This window comes from Thamnophis sirtalis, unplaced genomic scaffold (genome assembly GCF_051295495.1).
Source record: "Thamnophis sirtalis isolate CommonGarterSnake01/CBP01778 unplaced genomic scaffold, rThaSir2_p1.2 scaffold_1, whole genome shotgun sequence".
NCBI lineage: Eukaryota > Metazoa > Chordata > Lepidosauria > Squamata > Natricidae > Thamnophis > Thamnophis sirtalis.
Genome location: NW_028261381.1, coordinates 33,777,913 through 33,800,107, shown reverse-complemented (window position 1 = coordinate 33,800,107; position 22,195 = coordinate 33,777,913). Strand labels below are relative to the sequence as shown.

At 39.3% G+C, this 22,195-nt stretch overlaps 1 protein-coding gene and 1 long non-coding RNA gene across 5 annotated transcripts in view; one reads left to right on the top strand and one right to left on the bottom strand.

Annotated features, from left to right (window-relative positions):
* Positions 1-1,463: 1,463 nt before the first annotated feature.
* On the bottom strand, positions 1,464-8,852 carry LOC148049370 (uncharacterized). The gene is made up of 3 exons (XR_015696049.1): positions 8,635-8,852; positions 3,898-3,962; positions 1,464-1,553 (listed from the first exon to the last, which is right to left on the bottom strand). It is a non-coding gene; the product is annotated as an uncharacterized LOC148049370 (long non-coding RNA).
* Positions 8,534-22,195, top strand: part of GALNT13 (polypeptide N-acetylgalactosaminyltransferase 13) — a 226,297-nt gene continuing 212,635 nt past the window's right edge. Inside the window, exon 1 of one of the 4 annotated variants that reach the window (XM_087710413.1) lies at positions 8,534-8,620. The gene's annotated coding sequence lies outside the window, so the exon portion shown is untranslated. Of the gene's footprint in view, positions 8,621-9,548; positions 9,835-22,195 lie in introns of those variants that run through there. The other 3 variants (XM_087710409.1, XM_087710435.1, XM_087710428.1) reach the window with 3 other exon arrangements.

The following is a 22,195-nucleotide window of genomic DNA, read 5'->3' as shown; positions in this document are numbered from 1 at the left end:
TTTTTAATCTTATTTTTTCTGCTTGTCATTTCAGAATTCAAATAAGTCACCGTTTTTATAGAACAGGAGTGATTATAATTATTTTTTTAAAAAAGAATAATTTTACAAGAGTTTGAAGAAAATCAGTTTGGGAGGGAACTTAATCAGGAAACAAAACTTCTCTTCCATTCTGCTAAATTAGTTTCTCCTCCCATTAATTGGTCTGTATATTTTATGCTTCTGGTTTGTCTTTGAAAAACTGTTCTAACTCAGAAGTGAGGAATACATTAATGAGAGCCATAGGTAATGAAAAACTATGTTTTTGACACTCCCACAAACACGGCAAGAATTTTGCCGAGATGAGTATGGGAGTAATAAACTTGTAATAAATGTCACAGAGATGGGTGCTTTGATTGGAAGGAAATTCAGATACTCTTCCAGCTGCTGAACCTGTCAGTTATATAAATGAAAATGCATATTGGGAAGAAATAGGCGATAAATCTTTTACTCTAGAGATGAAATTTTGATTGAACATAGAGAAATATGGTAATAAGTAAATTAGCTTCCTGTTATTACTTGAAGGTGGCTTCTTTTCAATACCAGACAGCCTGTTTTAAACATAAAAGCGTATCTCATAAATACATACTTTTTCAAAAGAAAAAATAATAATAGTGGACACACAACAGATAAAGAGAATCTTTTCTTTGAATCCATGTGTATATGATGAAAGTCGAATGCTTCCTCTCTTACAGGAGTCAGTGATAAGCACTGTATTTTCATAAGTAAAAATATGGCTCAAAAATGTCATTGATAAGACCCACATTGTACTCAGTGCTCTGAATCCCAAATACCATGGGAGAAATTAAAGCAGAGTAAGTATTATGTAACAAATAATTTCTACTTATTGACAGGATAGTATATATTAAATGTAAAGGTAAAGGTTCCCCTCGGACATATGTGCTAGTCGTTCCCAACTCTAGGGGACGGTGCTCATCTCTGTTTCAAAGTCGAAGAGCCAGCGTTGTCTGAAGACGTCTCTGTGGTCATGTGGCTGACATGACTAAATGCTGAAGGCACACAGAATGCTGTTACCAAAGGTGGTTTCTATTTTTCTAATTGCATTTTTATGTGCTTTCAAACTGCTAGGTTGGCAGAATCTGGGACAAGTAACGGGAGCTCACTCTGTTACATGGCACTGGGGATTTAAACCTCCGAACTGCCGACCTTTCTGATCGACAAGCTCAGCGTCTTAGCCATTGAGCCACCATGTCCCTTTTTATATATTATCCTGTGGTTAGAATTAGAATGTAGAATTCAACAATGCAGATATCAGCATTCTGCACCTATGCACTTACTGACCTACTAGGACCAACAGACATAGAGATAGCTGGCAGGATTCCATGTTTATATAGAAAGAGTGCAGAGAAGAGCAACAAAGATGATTAGGGGACTGGAGACTAAAACATATGAAGAACGTTTGCAGGAACTGGACATGGATAGTTTAATGAAAAGAAGAGACATGATAGCAGTGTTCCAATATCTTCCTCTGCCACAAAGAAGTCAAACCAAGGCACCTGAGGATAGAATAAGAAGCAATGGGTGGAAACTAATCAAGGAGAGAAGCAACTTAGAACTGAGGAGAAATTTCCTGACAGTTAGAACAATTAATCAGTGGAACAGCTTGCCACCAGAAGTTGTGAATGCCCCAACACTGGAAGTCTTTTAGAAGATGTTGGATAGCCATTTGTCTGGAACGATATAGGGTTTCCTGCCTAGGCAGGGAGTTGGACTAGAAGATCTCCAAGGTCCCTTCCAACCCTGCTATTGTATTGTATTGTATTGTATTGTATTGTATTGTATTGTATTGTATATCCATTCCTTGTCTAAAAGATTCACTTTGCATATCGCTAGGAAACATGCCTCCTATTGGTTATCTGGATATTCTGAAAGCTTTTATCACTTCCTTTCTCAAATGAGTTCCCTTTTCTCTTCTGACTCTGATGTGTGTTGTTCAACTGTTTATCTGACCTAGTCTTTCTCCATAATGGAGGAGTGTATACTATTAAGGTTTAACTGTATACAGATTTACATAACTGAAGCTTTCAACACAGGTTTTCCTAATATCATGTTGTTTCCTAAATAAAGACTGCCTTTATTTCTTTTTCACATAAACATCAGCTTCAAGAACATTTTCTTATAAAATATATATTTCCTAACTTTAATGTTTCTGGCTCCACATTTTTTTTGACTTTATAAAATTATCTGCTCTCACTTGTTGGACACATTGGTAGTAGAGGATCCTAAGACTCCTAAACAGTCTTTGCAAGGATTGAGTTCTTTGGCTCAGTTAAAACAGTTTTAAGCTGTGATATATTTTTTTTAAAAAAAACCTTGTTGAATCACAAATGGTTGGGTATATGGAGATTGTGAAGCCATAACCCCTAATTTACAAACTACAATGATTGAATTTATTTAAATCTATCCTATATTATTATTGGTTGGCTTTGTGCGATATGCTGTGCAAATCTATATACATTTTCAAGAGTTCATTTAGACTGCAGTATTCTTGTGCCTTCCTTTTCAATAATTGACTTCCAAAAGACTTTCTATATTCCACGGATATCAAATCACTCAAAGTAACACATCTTTGCTATGAGGGAAAACTCCCATAGTTCTTTTCCTCCTATATTTATTTCTAGAACTTTAACCCATGCTTAAGCTTTTACTACATTATGCTTTTGTTCCCTTGAATCCTATCTTTTGTGCAGATCATTTATTATTGTCTCAGTTTTTTATATTTGACCAGTTTTGAGAAGGTACATTATAGTTTCCTTTGGCTTTTCTAATTCTTGAGTATTCTTTTTGTCCCAGGTCTACTGGAAACCTTATGAATCTAGCCTTTATTCATTAATAAAGTATCACTGACAGTGAGGAGGAGGATAGTAGTCTACTGACAGATATTGCTATGGAATGAACTCTATAGACATTAATTCATTGTTTTGGGGAGTTAGCGAAGGAAATAAATTAGCAAGTCAGAGCACATGAAATGGCAAATAAAATGATGGCTAGGATAGTGGGGAAAATGAGTAGTTTGGTCTGGCATATTGGCAGGTCTAGGACAATTGGCCATGGCCACATTGGCATGGCAACTTCATTGCGGCGCTCTGCCCCAGCCGATCCACCGCAGGCCCCATGACTCCGTCTCACTGCCAGTCACCTAGACCTGGCCGCACCACTACAGGTTAACTGTCTGGGGTGTCTCTTCACTGTTGGCCCTCCCCCGCCCTGCATCCTCCAGCCCTCCTCCCCTACTGCCTCACACCCGACGATTCACTGGGAGACAAATCTCCCTGGTTGCTATCCCATGTGGGACAATTGGCTGTGCAAGACAACTCCCTAAATGTAGCTCGTGTATGCTCCCTGCAGGGGCTACAGAGGGGACAACCGCACAATAGGGGGAGGGGCCCGCTTTCCTCAAGCCCTACCCTTTCCCCTGCCTCACATTCTTCCCTGCACCTTCACTGCCCTCGTTCTCTTGCTCTTCCTCCCCCCCATCTCTACTGCTGCACTGGGACATCTTTCAAAGCTTCAGGGCACCTGTGAGCTTTAAGCTACCTGCTGCAGTTCCTACAGAGCCTCTGGCTCTGCTTGATCCCGTAATTTAAGATTTAGATATTTTACAGAACAGTCCTTTTGACAGCTGATGCAAAGATAGTACAGCACTTTTAGCAAAACAGACTTCTGGGGGGAGGGAGGGTAATGCCATTTATTGTAGGGATATATTATGGAATAACCAGTAGCAGATGATCATTTTAAAAATCATCATTAACAAACATGTCTTGTACATACATCGTTTTGTTGTTCCAACCTAAGAGTGGAAGAACCTCAAAGAGTTTGTGTTTTGAACACTTCACTCACTATTGTTGTGTTCTCAGAGTTCAAACTTGCAAACCTTCTTGATCCAGTAAACCTTCCCAACCTCTCTGAAAAAAAGATAAAATATTAAAAAACTGGTAGGTTCTTTTATTGTTTTTATTAAAAAGAAAATACTGTTGCCTGTTTAAAGGAAGAAGAGAGTGTGGGGCAGAGTGAAGAAATCTCTTCTCTGTCCATCCGATCACTGTGGCCATGGGTTTGGAGACAAGGAGGTGACAATATGAAATATCTAAAGGGCACTACCAAGTTGTCTAAATAGAATATATGATAACATAAATATCTTCTTAGTATGCCTGGCATTATTTAAGGGCCACATATTTGAATAATTTGAATTAGGACTATATAATATATATATAATATTCGATTTTGAGCAGAAACCATCTTGAATACCTTGAATACACAAAACCAATGTTTTCCAAACTTGGGAATATTAAGATGTGTAAACTTTAACTCCCAGAATTTCACACTAACAAGACATGACTTAAAAAGAATGTCTTTTTGATAAAATGAACCAGAGATTCGTAGAATTGCAGAGATTGCTTTAGTCTCTCATTAGCAGGAATTCTCTCTAACACACTGTGTTTTTCGCCATTAAAGAGATTAGTAGGGAGTTCCACAGGGCATGTATAAGCAATAAGCAAATGTATTTGATGCTGTCAAGAGCTAAACTACTAAAATCCTTGTGTCTATTTGATACTTTACGACCTTCAATTGAGGAGGGAGGGAGCAGAGGTGGGTTGCTAATTTTTTTACTACCGGTTCGGGTGCGCTCACGCGACGCTTCGTCCGGGAAGGTGGGCGGAGCCTCCTGCCATTACTGGTTCGCCCGATTTGGGCCAAACCGGTAGCAACCCACCTCTGGGAGGGAGGGATCATTCTGATCAAGCCACATGAGAAAATCATGTGTTATGGAAGAGATTAGGTACACATCTGGTGTCCAATAACTGTCAAGATGTAAATAGTATGCATTCTGATTGGTTATTGGAGTTTTTCACTTCAGGTCTACATATGTATTTTCTTTCTCTTTGAAGGTTGTAATTGGGTTTGACTCTTAGCTCCTGTTAGTTACTTGTGAAGATTAAATGACAGATGATGGGCTTCCTCTGTCTTCAATTCAGAAGAAGCATACCATTATCTCTGCCATTGTGTCCTGCACAGAATCTAAGGCAATTCTAAGTTCTGAACTGAAGAAGCTTCTTGGATGAGAAGCGAAACATTTTAAAGGAAAAAAAACCAAGAAAATCCAGGTGCCTTTTGGAAAAGCACCTCTGGGACAACCATGACCTGGGTGATTAAGAATCTCTATAGACATGGGAGACAAATATTGATTTCTGGCTGTACTTTTAAACCTTCTACTTGAAACAATTTGGGGCTGCATTACCTTTATCTTCTTCTCTGATACTGAAACATTTAGCAAAACCAACAGATTGTGAGGTACACAAGGATTTGGGTGATGGAGATTCTAAAATAAAAAGGTGAAAGAACCCAAGAAAGCAGGCCAGAACTTAAACTCATTTTTTAACCTCATTGTACATTATATTCGTTTCTTCTTCTTTTTCCTCCCATCCCTCAACATTTATATCCTGGATTTATACTTCAGAGACGATAAAGGTGAGATGTGCAGCACTGAAGAGTCTAAGAAAATAGCTAAGATATTGTGCGATAAATCACACAAACGAGATAGTATTCTCTGAGCGCCTTGGAAAAAAAAAGACTGTAGTCTTGGAAGGACTGGATTACTGCCCAAAGTATGTAGTTTATCATTGTGCACAGCCACAGCAGCGTTAAAACGATAGACTGGGTGTCTGGTCTTGCTTTAAAAAAAAAAAGTATAAGATTTGTGCAAGGGACATTGGAGGAATACATTTCATTAAAATATTGCAATACAAGGTTACTTCAACCTTCTAATGTATACTTTTATTTTTGTAGGATTAAAAAAAAGGAATGTGATCAGAGTTTATAATCTGAATTGGAAACATTTGTCTTTTGTGTTGGGACTCCAAATGGAGTGATTCATATCCAGGGTGCCACTAAACCACAAAAATTGCTGGTTGACTTTGGGCCAATCATTCTATAGTTCAGAACACCACATCCTAAGAACACTACATGAATATTATCCCCAGAATGAATGAATGAATGAATCTATCTATCTATCTATCTATCTATCTATCTATCTATCTATCTATCTATCTATCTATCTATCTATCTATCTATTTTTCTTTCTTTCTTTCTTTCTTTTTCTTCCTTCCTTCCTTCTCTTCTCTTTTTCAATGAATTTTGATTCCTGGCAACTGTAAACAAGTCCATGACTACATTTTTAGAAGTGGTTTGCCTGGCCTTTTTCCTAGAAAGAGTGACTGGCCCAAAATACCTCAGTTGGCTTTTATGACTAAGGCAGGACTAGAACTTAAAATAATTTCTAACTCTATCATTATTTTATTTTATGTAGTTACAATGCCTTATTGTTGAAAAATAAAAATGATTTTTGTGATATATCTGTGGGCACATTCAAACACCAAGTCTTATATACTGATCTGAATGTTTGCATTCAAATAGACCCACAGATATGTCTCAATATGATCGTGAGCTAGGGCATATTTTGCTAAATATGAACTAGATAATGAATTTTGGATCTACCTATGTTTGATGATCATTTAGCAATTGGCACTTATATGGTAATACTTAATCCGGAATCATAATACTGCAACCCTAGGAACCAATCCAAATGACTACAACCCAAAGGTAACAAATGATATTATCTTTTGTTGGATGTGTCACCTCTGTCTAGCGCTTCAGATGTTTATGGATGTGCAAAGCAAACATCTGTATTTTGTTTGGTAGGAAAAAATGACCTATAATCCATACAAGAAGGTCAACCTGTTTAAATAAATGGAGGAAATTAACCATTGCAATATTTTTTTTCCAACAAGCTTGGCCTTTTTTGCAGTTATCTGGTTTTTCCTCTACCTCATGGAAAAGGGAAGGCATTAGCATATTGGCTGGCAGCTTAACTGCAATTAAACTTCGGGTGTTCCTCCTGCATTCTAAGTACTCCACTTGAATGGAACGTAAGTCAGTAACTCTAACTGAATGGTTACTTACTAGGGACTAAGGTTTATTGCACTCCATGGGATCTATTTCTGTGTTAATATGAATAATACTTATTTAATTTTTAAACCTCTTAAATGTGCTTAAAATGGATCTACAGGACCCTGTTATTGGTACTGAATAGCTTTATCCTACACTGAAAGCCACTTTAGGAAGGCTGCCATTTTGGGAAAAAATGGTGAAAAAAGCATTTAAGAGTAAATCAGAAAAGTATAGTATCTATCAAACTATTAGTCTATTTTTCAAAATCTTTACATAGTATTTAGTGGGGACTACGGTTAATGTTTGCACAGTTTCTAATCTATCACTTGATGAATTAATTCAGGGCAGAATCAGATTAATACCCATCACTCTTTTTGCCATGATGCTTAAGGGAAGACAGTTAATATTCCTGTAATAGTGCAGAACCTGCCCTTATTGCTGCAGCCACCAATATGGCTTGTGAGGTGTCAAAATGCTATTGCTATGACCAAAACTTTTATATATATAAAAAATCTAAACTCTTAATGAGGATGACTTCCACAAAAAAGAAAAAGACAGATTGGGCATTAGAACTATCCCCAATTCCCCCCCCCCCATTTTTATTCCTTATCCAACACCACAGTGGTGGTAGTCTCTACATCTTGATTACTTTTTATGTATAATTTAAATAATTTTTCGTTTGTTGGGAAAGTGAGAAATGCCTCTGGTTGTACAACCTGATCCTGACTTGTTTAATATTAGTGTTATCCCAGCTTGCTATTTCTTCCCAGCTTTGTAAAGAAAACACTCATTAATTTTAATTAACTAAAATGAGTGATCTCAGCAGGTGGCAGCATTGGCCAATGCTGTCTCTCTTTGGCAGGTAGGCTGGGTCAGTCTTGATTAAATCCTTGAGAAAGCACCAGGAGATGTCAGGGTGGTAGACTTGATGGAGGGCCCCAAACCTTTGGAAGGCAGCGGCAAACAATTTCTATAGCATTGCCAGCCAAACTGCATGGTTACAGTCACCATGTGTGAAGGGGCTTCTTATTTAAGGAACCCAGAAGCACTTGCTCATCATGGCTGGCCTCAAAAAGCTAATTAGGGTTACAGGGGAAGCTCTTGTTCCTTTTTTTTTTGCCTGCCATCAAGTTCTGCTTACCAATCGATTACATCTGCTTATTTCACATGTCTTTTTTCTTCTCCATCCAATGGGTTAGGATTAGGGCATTGATCACTGGCTGGGTTATCTCTGTGAATTTATGTAACCCCCACCCACCCACGCAATTCTGTGGGCGTGGCTTGATGGGCATGGCAAATCTCCATTCCCTCCCCACTCCAGGGGAAGGATATTGCAAAATCTCCATTCCCAAACCACTCCAGAGGAAGGATACTGCAGAATCTCATTCCCATCCCACTCTGGGACTTGCCAAGGTGGTATTTACAGGTTCACCGAACTATCAAGGATATCACATAAATTAGGTTCACAGCAGGTCAAAACCTTTTCGCGGCAGGCGAAAAAAGGAACAAGAGCCAGAGCAAGAGACAACCACGATACACTGTTGTACAAGTTTGCGGAACTGAAACACTCAGAGCACCTTTTTATGATTGACGCTATGGGTGCATCCACAAAACCGTAAGCGTCTTTACCTCTACTTGTAAAACACAGATCTCCATCCTCCTGTCCTCAGGACAAAATTCATTGTCCTTAACAATGGGCTATGTTGTTTGGGTTGATTGGAAATGTAGTTGCAGGATCCCCGGAGACCATGAGCCCGAAGAGGCCAGTGGAAAGTTGCTATACACCTGTAATTAAGTTTTACTAAAAGCCTTTGGGATTAACTGCCGAGGAACAGAGTGCTTGGGTTGTGTTGCGTTCAGAAGCAAACCTTCAGTTTTCAATTCTTTTTTTTAAAGCCGCTCGTCCTGCGTTACAATCCAAGGGGAAGGGAGGGAAAGCAAAAGCCAGGTCATCCCCCCACAAGCAGGGCAGAATGAGATTCCTACCGTGAAACCAAAGGGGGAAATGGCCTTGGGTATACCATCGCAGCATGTACTATACACGCCTTCCTAGATCCATGCTTCCCGCGGCAAAACTATAGATCTCCGAGTCATTAGAGAAGCAGATTCCATTTTAAAGCAAACAAGCAAGGCAGCGTTACATCGACGGAAGTTGTACGCGAAAGGGACCAAAGGACCCCCCCAACCCCTTTGCTTCAGCCCCCACTCCCACTGGAAACTCGATGGTTTAGGCACACCAAAATTGCCCAAAAGAGCTAGAAGGGCGGGCCGGTTACGTAAACGATCCCAGCAGCCCGAAGGAGAAGGCGAGGGCCGGCCTCCTTTTCTGGCGGAGGAGGGCGCAGAAAGCAAAGCGTAACCCGCCGCGCGCAACCCATTTGCTGCCTCACTTCCCTGGGCGGAGAGAGAGAGAGAGAGAGGGAGAGAGAGAAGGGGAGGGGGGTCGATTACGTAAAGGCTTCCAGCCCAGCTCCAGCCAATCCCCTGGGCGATTTTTAAAGGCGGAGCCGGGAGAGAAAGGGGCGTGGCTTAGGCGAGCTGCCTCGCGTCTGTGCCGTGGCTTGATATTATTAGTAACAGCCCCGGCAGGAGCGGTAGCGGCAGTGGCCGCCGAGGTGTGGACGGTGCTCTCGTTTCATCCCGGAGAAAGGAGGAAAACGAAGACGGCCCCGGAGCAGAAAGCGGGCCGAGATGAAGGAGCCTCCTCTGGCCGCGCTGGAAATTTCCTCCCGCCAGGCGTGTCCTTTTTAAATCGGGGGGGATCCAGTGGGAGAGGAGAGACGGGCTTTACCTCCAGAGCGGCAGCGCGGCGAGCTGACTCTTGGGCAGGTAAGCCGCAAAAGGGGGGCGGGGGTGGGGTGGGCGAGAAGGGAGGGAGAGCGGCGGGGAGGCGAGCGCTACCGATTGCCGGCGCATCTCCAAGGCAAAGGGGGGGGGGTTTGATGGTGAACAAGGGGAGAAGTAGGACTGCCCGCGCAGGGTCCGTCTACGTGTCGGAGGTGGGCTCTGGCGAGGGGTGTCGGCAGGGCAGGCGTGAGAAAGGGGGAGACAACCCCGTAACTTTGTCCAGCGCGTCCGCCTCACGTCTGCCGGCGGCAGCGCGCGATCCCCAGTTGCGAGAAGCGTTTGCGCGGCATCACTCGGGCTAGCCAGGCTGGTTTGCAGTGGCGCGCAAGGCCAGCGGAGCAGCGGTAACTTTCTGCTCGGCTTTTTTTTGGGGGGGGGGTGAGCCCCGGGTGTTGGGAGGCTTCAGTCGTAGTTAGTGTGTTTGTTTGTGTGTGAATCGGTTGATGAGCAGCTACGATTTATATTGATATTGATTGTTTTCTGATTGCTTACTTGCACCCTTTGACTATCATTTAAGTGTTGTGCCTTACGATTCTTAACGAATTTATCTTGTCTTTTTATGTACCGTGAGATGAGAGCATATGTACCAAAGACAAATTCCTTGTATGTCCAACCACACTTGGCCAATAAAGAATTCTATTCTATTCTATCTTATCTCGGAGGCAGGGTTGGAGCAGCTGCTTTGTAAGGCGGGAGGAAGGAGAAGCGGACGCATTCACTTCATTTTTCTTTTAAATGAAATGAATGTGCTTGCTGGTACGAAACGGCCCCTTCTAGGCTTAAACGGAGGGTGGCTTGACTGAAGCTTGGAGCCTTTGCTTCCTTTAAGGCCGAGGGAGCTCTATATAGCAGGGCTGGTCTCTTTTCCAGACCCAACGAAGTACGCAGCAAGATTTCGCACGGGACTCTGTGCTTTTTTTCCACCCCTCTCGGTCTCTCCTCGCCTAAAAGACGCGAGCGGGCAATCACGGCGCTGCCGCCTCTTGGAAAGGTGACCGGGAAGAGCCCCTCCTTTTAATTTCATCTCTCTGGATGGTTGTGGCTTGAGGGCAAAGCGTAGTGCTGCTTAGCCACAGCTGGTGCCGATTGTCTGCTGGCTTGGCTGCGGATCATGGACTCAGGACCGGGTGGGCGGATGAAAGGATCAAGAGAGGCTTAAGCACTTAATGTTCCCTTTCTTTCTTTCTTTTTTCGCTGGGAGATTGCTACTGCGGAGGAATTTGTCTCACATGGCTCTCCTTGGCATCATGGTTCCTCTTTAAAGATGAGGAAGAAAATACTGGATAGGGAGGAATCCTTAGAGTTGTGGGGACTGCTCAGGATTTTCTGTATGGTCCAGCCACTATTCTGGTTTTTGGTTTTTTTAAATGTCAGAAGTCAGCCAGGGAATAGTGACTGGTGTCCTTGAACACATCTTAACTCCTTTCCCTCCATAATAAGCAAACATTATTACAATATCGATTCCTGTCCAGAATTTCCATTTCCTTGCCAACCTATTTGAGCTACATTTTGGGGGATTTTGACATTTACTATTTTGGTTGCTTTGTGATCCCTTGAAATCTTTGCATCCAGTCCTCCCCCCCCCTCCCCAATCCTCTACTTCCCAGTTTCTATGGGATAATGCAGCTAAGGTCCATTGTCTCCTAAGGACAGCTATTTATAAAGCATGCAAAATCTTAACCCCAAAGTGAATTATAATTGTAGAAACAGGGCTGTGTACATTTTATTGCAAAGATTTTGGAATCAAATCAATAATGTGTATGAAAGAGATGCAGTGCATCCGTGAATTGGATATAGTGTGCCAATCCATCTAGCAAACACATCCAAATTTTAGTAGAATGTCATGCTTAGGTATTCTTGGGATCTCTATGTATGTTTGCTCAAAGCTAATAATAGTGAGTCTTCTTTACAAGTAAGTGTGCCTATAAACTTCATGGGGACTTCTGAATAAATATGGAAAAATCAAGCTGCAATCTTATATCCCCTTTATGAGGAAATAGGTATACAACAGGGTGTGTTTCTGTCTCTGGGTTTTTCTCTCAGTCCTATATAAAAGGAGCAAAATGCCTGTAATTATTCAAATCTATGAGGATGCTCGCCACTCTAAAGAATTTTAAATACAGAATCAATTAATTTTGAAGTCTGCTAGGCAATTGACATTGCTTAAATGAGCTCTTGAGAATATCAGGTTTTTTGTAAATCAGTGTTCAGAAATGGCACAATTTAAGATGACGTATTTACCTGTTGGCCATAATGCTATATAAAAGGAGGCATTTCAGTATTTTGACTACAGGCTGCCATTAACTAAATGGACTCTATGTCGTGTGGTGGTCTCACAGGAGAGAACATCCATGAAATTGCTTCCCTCCTCCCTCTGGAAAAGCAGGATCATGTACTTAGCTGCATATTCAGGGTCTCACTTTTTTGACTTATTAAAAAAATGTTAAGTTAGGCTACATTGTTTTTGTTTTGTTTTTAAATGAATGCTTATAGAGCAGAAAGGCATTAAGATCAAACACATTGTCTAGATTTATATAATACGTATAGTTGAGACTGCTTCTGGTCTAGGAAGAAGAAATGGCTGTGGCAACAATGAGTGTATTTTAGTAAAATAAAGCTGGTAATGATAATGGTATACTATATAATTTCTTTAGGATACCATCTTAATTAAGTCTCTCGAGAATGCACCTAAGATCCTGTGTTGGAGATTATTTTCTGTTAGCTGGAGAGTTGGGGACATTCTTACAAACATAATATGTGATCCTTGTCATATCTCCAGGAATGTCTGTACAGTTCATGAATATTCTAGGAGAGAATATATTAGCAAAGAGAACTTTGCTCCTCGCGAATAGTTATTTTCCATTTGAGAGCAAAATCTGTTGGAGTGCAAATGTTTTTGACTTTGAAGTCTAACAGTCCAGGGTTTCAGTTTGCTCAGGACAGGGATAAAAAAGGACTTAAAATTGCTATTGGGGCCCCATTTTGAATTATGATTGCTTTAATTCCAACTGAGTAGTCCTCCAACTTATGACCACAATTGAGCCCAACATTTCTGTTGCTAAGTGAGGCAGTGGTTAAGTAAATTTTGCCTCGTTTTATCTTTCTTGCCACATTTGTTAAGTGAATCACTGCAGTTGTTAAATTAGTAACACGGTTGTTAAGTGAATCTGGCTTCCCCATGGACTTTGCTTATCAGAAAGTCACAAAAGGTGAACATATGACCCCAGGACACTGCAACTGTCATAAATATGAATCAGTTGCCAAGTATTTGAATTTTGATCATGTGACCATGGGGATTCTGCACGATTGAAAGTAAAAAACGGTCAGAAGTCACCTTTTTTCAATGCTGTTGTAACTTCAAATGGTCACTAAATGAATTGTTGTAAGTCAAGGAGTACCTGTATGCAAGTAGGGGAAGGTTGATGGAAGTTGTGAGTTACAAGAATTCTGTACTGTAATGTAGGAAATGATATTTTTTGATAGAAGATAGTTGAAAACAGTCCCATAGTTTCTGAAGTCCGCATAGCACCTCACAATGCTTTTATATCTTTTAAACAATATTCTCTTTGCAATTCCTAAACACACTTATTAGAAGATAACACCACTATCATTCAATAATAAGTAACCCTGAACTCAGGGACATATTTTTCAATAAACTAATTCAGTCCTTTATTGCATCATATTATGAAGTGTAATTGCTTCAGAAACCAAGACATCTGATTTAATTTTTGGTTCAGTTGTCGTCCAAGCTTACATACAAAGGCACATTGTTCAAGGCTTTCTTCCCTTTAAGTTTGAGTTGAGCTTTCTGGTGTGCGTGGTGAATGTATTTCTAAGGGTTAGCTGTAAATATTTTATAACCTCGGTCAGCCTTCTATATTTAAAGCACCTTATAAAGGTGTTAAGCATAATATAAGAAATGATTCACTTTGGTCTTGAGATGGCACATGAGGTCATGTTGGGTTCTTATATGAATGGGCTAATTTGCATTAAGAGCCAGTTTGGTGTGATGGTTAAGGCACCAGGTAAGAAAGTGGGAGACTGAGGGCTCTAGTCTCTCCTTAGACCCCAAGCCAGTTGGGTGACATTGGCCAATCACTTATATTCTCTGTCCAAGAAGGCGGCAAGGTCAAATCACTTCCACAATCTTGTCAAGAAAATTTGCAGGGACTAATCCAAAAAGTTACCAGGAGTCAATACAGATAGTCCTCGACTTACAACCACAAATGAGCCAAAAATTTCTGTTGTTATGTTGAGACATTTGTCAAGTGAGTTTTGCCCCATTTTATGACCTTTCTTGCCACCATTGTTAAGCGAATCACTGCAGTTGATAAATTAGTAACCTGGTAAGTGAATCTGGCTTCCCTGTTGACTTTGCTTGTCAGAAGGTTGCACATGTCCTTGGGACACAGTAGTGGTCATAAGTATGAACCAGTTGCCAAGCATCTGAATTTCGATCACAAGCTCATGGGGATGCTGCAAAGGTTGTGACTGTGAAACATGGTCATATGTCACCTTTTTCAGTGCCGTTGTGACTTTGAATGGTCACTAAATGATCTGTTGTAAGATGAGGACTACCTGTAGTCAATTACCCCAGTTTGGCTTAGAGTTTCTGCAGATATACTTCATCATCTATTAATATTAGGCAGTCAGAAAAATCTCATTTTCCTGTTTCTGTCACTATCCAAAATATTACAGTTGCAGGCCCATTTGAAATTCATAGTGGTATGCACTATCAACTATGATGACTTTAGTTTCTCCATATGGAATTTGAATTGCCACATTAAAACGGCTTTTAAAAAATATTACATTATTTTCTATTTTTAATCATTATGCCATTATACTCTTTTGTTAATTAGTGATAAATATGGTTTTCAAATGAATATTTGTGTAGGACATATGGTTTTGAAATGCAGAATCATCCAGCTAGAACTATCATACATTGTTCTGTTGCAGAATAGAGAGAAGTTGGATATTGACGTGTTATTAGTTGCTTGAAAATACTAAAGAGGAAAAAAAGATTTAAGAGGACCAATGATCAGAATAAACCCCTGTTAGAAAACAGGGGAAAATATTGATTAATAATTATTTGACTACTGAATTATTTGACATAAGTTTGAATACAAACAGTCTTCTCTCTCATTTCATTTAATTTTGCTGTTATTAATTTAACATGAGCTATATTTTATCCTGTTGTACTGCAATCATTTAAAAGTGAATGTATTCATGATAAAGTGTGTGTGTGTATGCGGATAGATAGATAGATAGATAGATATATATATAGATAGATAGATAGATAGATAGATAGATAGATAAAATGAACTCATTTATTTTGGCAAATATTTTCTCTTTTGAGATATAAATAGTATATGTCCACTGAATGGATTTCTTCGCTGTCACTAAACTATTTAAGAATGTACATATGAATGATCTTTCATACATTCATAGTACTGATTGAAACAGTTTCAGGATTTATGTATTCAGATGTAACTGGAAAGTTTAACTTGTGTGTTTGGCAGCAAGCATCTTAGTATATCAGATACTTTATTTAGAAAAAGCTCTCTCGGTGTTTAGTGAACTGGTAATAGATTTAAAACCCTTAAAGGTAATTGAACCTCTACATGGAAGAGGCTAGTCCTGTTATTGCAGAAGCCAATAAATAAATAAATAAATAAATAAAGCACTTGTCTAAATTCACTGATAAAACAGAATATTTCGTCTCACTTATTTAAGCAAAGGGAAGATTGTGGTAATTATTGCTGCTGCTGTGTGACTTCCCTTTCCTGCCTCCCACAAGCCTTCACTGCTGTTTAAAAGGCTCCTATTTTAAATCCTTGATCTGCTATTTAAGAGATTACACTGCCCAGATGCATGTGTTCAAAGCAGGATTTCTGAATCATAACAGTTGTATAGAGGACAGGCTCTTGACAGTTACTGCTTGCCATACAAGAGATGAGAAACACTTGTTGAAATTTGGCATCATAAATGGCCCAATTTTAGTCACGATTAGGCTTGTGTGCTAATCTAAGCAGTGTACAGATTTGTGCCTGCATAAAAAATATGTTGAAAAGGATTAACATATACAAGTCTGAAGTATTTTAAAGACTTGTAGTTTGGCTTCTACCTCAAATGGTACGAAGAATATTCAGCATGGTTTTGACCAAGTTATTCTCATACAATAATTCAATGTCTTAATCATATGCCCCCCCCCCTGGGGATTAGAATGTATAGAATGTGTCAAGAGCCATGGTGGCGCAGTGGTTAGAGTTCAATATTGCAGGCTAAATTCTGCCAACTGCCAGGAGTTCAATTCTGACCGGCTTGAGGTTGATTCAACTTTCCATCCTTCCGGAGTTGGTAAAATGGCCATTTTACCAACTTCAGAAGGATGGGGGCAATGTGCTGATGTTGTCAACCACTCAGAGAGTGCTGTAAAACTATGGAGCAGTAGATAAGTCTAAGAGTTAGTGTTAGTTGTAGTATATATAAAACAGACCTGTGGCCATGCTTGGATGTGAAGAGAAATGAGCTTTGAAGGATTCTCATACCTCATAAGCAGCAACTTAAACCAGTGTCACCTTTTTCTGGGATTGTCCGGCTACCTCCACTGGTGTGGTACAATTTGGGGAAGAGATGCCAAAGGGATTGACAGCAGGTACTCAGTGATACAAATGTGCCAAACATCTTTTCTCTCTTAAATCTGAAATTCTGTAATATCCATCCATCTATCCATCCAAAATTGTTCCAGTTTCATCTTAAAGATATTTTCTTAAAAAAATTCCTAAAAGTATAGTATGTCAGAATCAGTTCAGTGTAGTGGTTAGAAAAAGGAAGGCTGTGTGTTCTGGTCCTGCCTTAAATAACAAACAAGCTGGGTGAATCTGAGCTAGTCACTCTCTCTAGGAAGAAGGCAGGGGCAAACTGACCTGAAGACATCAATCAATCAAATAGAATCTATTTCCTTTTTTTCTATGTCTTTTAGAGGTGACCATCTCTCTATGCAATCTCACAGCAGGCCGTAACTGACCCTCTCCGTCCCCAGACAATCCCATCTAGACCAAGAACAGGAGCCTCCTCATCAGCTCACGGTTCAATCCAAACTTCCCACTTTCATCAGCTGATGATCTCAACATTCCACCACCTTCACAATGGGCTTCCTCAACTCTGCTGTCTCTCCCAAGTGAGCAGCTTTACAAGAGAAATAACCTCAGGGACAAGGGCTACTTTGCTTCCCCCAAAGTAAATCAGATCTTTTGGACTTTCTACCTTGAGGCCCTCGAGTTCTACCATAATTTTTTCTTTCCCCATTGTTTGGGGTCCCTCTTCCTTGTATAGCAGCCATGCATTGATTGTTGCAATAAACATGGTCCTTCTCTTCCATAATATACCCCGTGCTTCTGCATTTTCTATGATATTTTAATCTAGCAGTTGATTTTAGATTTTGGCACTTTTTCCCCCCTACCCCAAAGAATACATCCATATCTCTCTGCCTGTCTCTCTCTGTCTCATTCTCTCTCTCTCTCTCTCTCTCTCTCTCTCTCCCTCCCTCCCTCCCTCCGTCCCTCCCTCCCTCTGTCCCTCCCTCCCTCCGTCCCTCTCTCTCTCTCTCTCCCTCCTCCCTCCCTCCCTCTCTCCCTCTCTCTCTCCCTCTCTGAAAATGACAGCTGTATATAGGTTAGAAAGAACCATCATTCAGTGTGGCATGTATATTCAAGAACACAAATGATAAATTGAAATGTTTAAATACTTTTTTTCTAGTTTTTTTTTTAAAAAAGAAACATGATGTAAATAGTTACCGAGTTAGCAGAACGGATCAGTACATGCAATCGTATTGATCTTGGAATTACAGTCATAAGTTGTGGTTGTTACATGAGTCACCATGCGACCACACCTGATTTTTGCAGCAGTTGTTTTACCAAAATCATTTTCTTCACTGGGGGTGGGGTTTGTTTTTTGCGGGGTCGGAAACAGGAAGTAAATGGTGGAAACTGACAAAACCTGCAGACATTTGTTGCATTGTGACTGCAGGATGCTGCAAACAGCTGGTTGCTAACTGCCCAAAATTCACCCATGTGATTGTGGGAGGAATGTGACTAAGTTGCTCTGTCGAGGTCTATTGTAACTTTGAACGTTTGCTAAACAACCAGTCATTAAACAAAGACTACCTGTATGTCTGACTGTCAGTGAGGTCTTGAAAGTCATCTAGCAACTCTTAGTTCCTGGACATGAGAAATTGGTAGAAGTCACATTCTGGCTTCTTGCATCTCTTTCCCTGTCCTCCTCCCATTTTAATCCTAAATATTGCATTATGACATTAACTGTTGCATTTTGATCAGAAGAACCAGTAGTTATTTTCTAGTATGTAAGTAACTGAAACTTTCAGCTGGGATTATAAAGACTAAGCAGTTTTTTTCCCCTGATTCAAAACCAATAGAGAATGAGCTGGCTGTAAATATTTTATACATAAGTAAAGTGTAAGTTTGTGCAAATCTTGGAAAAAAGTGATTTGGAATGTGGGGATGCATGCAAACCACTTCCTTTTGAATTCTTAAAGCAGCCATGTCTTTTTTTTCCCTCCCAGGCTTGGTAGGGCTGCTTTGTAAGTTGATCTCTGCTGTGTCTGAATGTATGTGTAAGCACAGCTAATTCACTCTACTGGGAAAAATGCAGAATTAATGACTATATACTCCTAGTGGAGTGTGCAGCTTCTATGTGTCAAATGAATAGTTCTGAATCAAGAAAATTGAAATTTCTTGACCTTTAGAATGCCCTCATTATGCATTTGAGGTAAACCTGCTTTCTATGCATTTATTCCTTGCTAATCAAGGAACATACCGCAATGAAATAGAAATATAACTGTAGACACTACTGTCAAGTGCCTGTGCAAACTATATTTGAGAGACTAGATTTAAAGCTGATGGCTAAAGTTACGGCATTACAAGTAACATAAACCAAGTAGCTATTATCTTGTTTGTAAAAGCAAAATCTATATTTTCTATTTGAATGTGGTTGTTTAATCATTTACATACAATCCATTCTTTTTCTAAAAACCCTCTGATTAGTTTTATGAACTTGATTGGAAAGATTTTCCTAAACTTTGGAGAAAATATGATTTGTTCTGTATAACAGAATCAAATCTAATATAGAGACATTTTTTAAAATCTTGGTTGCTTGAAATTATCTTCTCAGCAAGTTATGTCGACTTGTAGGCTACATTTTAAAGTCCCACCTTATAACCTTGAAAGACATATGACAAATGACTTGGCTGCAAAGGATGGATTTCCAGTTTTCAATGGGCTGCTTTAATCCCATTGAGTTCCACAGGCTCTAATAGGATAAGATGAGGTGAATGCATATCAAAGCTAGATTGACTTCAGGTTTTTTTGTATTTATGTGCTTGAGCCAAGGTGGCGCAGTGGTTAAATGCAGCACTTCAGGCTACTGCTAGATCAGCAGTTCAGCGGTTCAAATCTCACCGGCTCAGGGTTGACTCAGCCTTCCATCCTTCCGAGGTGGGTAAAATGAGGACCCAGATTGTTGGGGGCAATATGCTGACTCTCTGAAAACCGCTTAGAGAGGCCTGAAAGGCCTATGAAGCAGTATATAAGTCTACTGCTATTTTAATAGTTTTAATATGTTTTTTATTTTGATTGGGAAATGCCCAGAGTTTGTTATATGGGCAGCTATAAACATGTTTTAAATAAGTAAATAATAAATCCATCAGCTAGGGGATGTTGAAGTCTGTCTATATCATGGCAAAATGTTCCATAGTATGGATTGCGAAAGCAACATTTCCTGCTGGAATTTTGTGAGGGAAAATGTCTATTGTCAGGATGACAAAGAACCATCCTGGGAAGTTAAATTATGTAATTATCTAATGCTTTTGTGGGAATAGCCAGTTCTTCACGGATGCAGGTGTGTTTTATTTGGCTATAGATGAATATGAAAGGAAGTTGTGCGCTTAGCACAAACATACATGGGGTAATACAGTTCTTAACACACTGCATTTTCTGAAGTCAAACTTTTTAATACATACTCAGGTTGATGGATTATAAATTTGTTTGTATGGAGTTCCATCTCCCTTGTGTTGAACAGCATTAAAAAAAATATAAAAACATACAGCCACAAACAAAAAGAACAAGGAAATTTTAAAATAGAATTTAAATAGAATTTTTGCCACCTCAGCTGCAGTATGTTTTGGAAATGCTATAGTAGAGCTAAAAGCTGCAGGTTGAAAATCATTAGAAAATAATTTTAAATTTAAGATGGTTCTAATCTAAATATATGATAATTTATCCTCCTCCTCCAGTTTAATTCATCATATGAAGTCTGCTAAGCAACTAAGCAGTATATTGTCATATCTATGAAATAAATATGCATATCTTAAAATAGTGGGAATTAAATGATAATGTATCTTTTTTTTCTTAAGTCTGTGATATTATTTTCTAAGTGTTATATTGTGATGAGGTTTGACTGCGTTTCATCTTAGGTCTTTAAATCCTGAAGCCTATCAATCAGTCAGCTAGTATTGATATCTATCAATATCTCTCAAACTTGGCAACTTTAAGATTTGTGGACTTCAGTTTATAGAATTTCTCAGCCAACTGTCCCTTTTTACAGCAAGGAAGAAAACTGCTGATAGATAACTGTCAGCTTCAGAAGAATAGTATTTCTTGCAACAAGCATTAACGTTTTAGTTTACATTCCTGTAGTAAATTTATTTGCAGTATATAAAAGCAATGTTGGTAGGGAAAATGAGCATATGGAAAGAGTCTCTGCTAAAACCCTAGTGTGTGAAGCAACAGGGAACTGCTTAATACAGAGGTGGGCAATCCAATACCTGCCAGTTGTTTAGGATTTCAAATTCCAGAAGTTTCACCACCATTGTCAATGGCAAAAGTTGCTGGAGTTGTAGTGGAAGTCAGCAGTTATTTTGTGAAATAATTCGAAGTTGCTGCTTTTAAAAGTAATATTCCAAATTAAGGTGGAACTACATGCTTAGGTGGACTCTCCTGCTTCTATTTTTTACTGTAGTCAGTAGAAGTTTGTGGCAAATTCCCTACATCATACCCGAAAAAATTGCTTTGAAACATTTGAGAACCTTCTCTAGCAGTCTTTGAGTTTTTCCATTGAATTGTTCACTGATGCAAAGGTGCATCAGATTTCATATAAAAAATAGATATACAGTGATTAACCTCTGGCATAGAACATTTGTGATTTTTTTTGCCATGCCTGAAATAGTGGCAGAGGAATTATTTGAACTGCATTAACCTTGTGTTGTGTTTATTAGTATTATGGTGTCAGTTTTGGTTTGCAATTATTATAGCTGAGCACATCAAGTGTCTTTTCAGCCTCTGAATATTTAATATTTAAATGCTTCATTTTCCTTGTCATTTCATTAATAATTTGATGCTCCATTCTCTTTTCAATTTGATTGTATAGTAGAGTTTATGGGGACTTCAATTAAATATTTTGGGATCTGGGCTTTATTGTCTCTTATGTTATAATTAGCTACTTTAGTTCAGAGAACTGGTTTGGCCATTCATTTTCCGCCTGCTTTGATTCAAGTTAGAGATTTTGAGTTGATCCTTGATACAGATTTTAGAAATCAGTGTAAAAGATGAATGTGTGAGAAGCATAACGAAATATAAATCCAACTTGCCTAATATTTTTGAAATAGCTTTTAAAAATGTAATTTTATAATTTCAAAATAATGTTTTATATAGCAGATAAGTATATTCCAGTGGTGTAATTCAAATTTTTTTACTTTTGGTATTCTGTGGGCATGGGTTGGTGGTTGTGACAGGGGAAGGATACTGCAAAATCTCAATTCCCACCCCACTCTGGAGCCAGCCACAGGTGGTATTTGCCGGTTCTCCAAACTACTCAAAATTTCCGCTACCAGTTCTCCAGAACCTGTCAGAACCTGCTGAATTTCACCCCTGGTATATTCCCTCTGATTATTTTGCCTGTTTGATAAGATCTGATAGAGTTGACATGCTTCAAGTCCCATCACTTAACTAGTGTCCTCTGGTAGATACCATGTGATATTATTTATTTATATCTTTCTTTTATTATTTTTTGTAAACAACTCAAGACAGTGAGCATATCTAATGCTCCTTCCTTCTCCTGTTTTCCCCACAATAATAACTTGTGAGATGAGTTGGACTGAAAGAGAGAGTGACTGGCCTAATATCACTCAGCTGGGTTTTTTGGGGGCTAAGGCCAGACTTGAATTCACAGTTTCCTGCTTTAAAGCCTGGTGCCTTAAGATCAAACTGGTTCTCTAATGCCTTTTCCATTGTGATGGTTGACCTAGGCAACAACTTTTGTCTTTGAGATG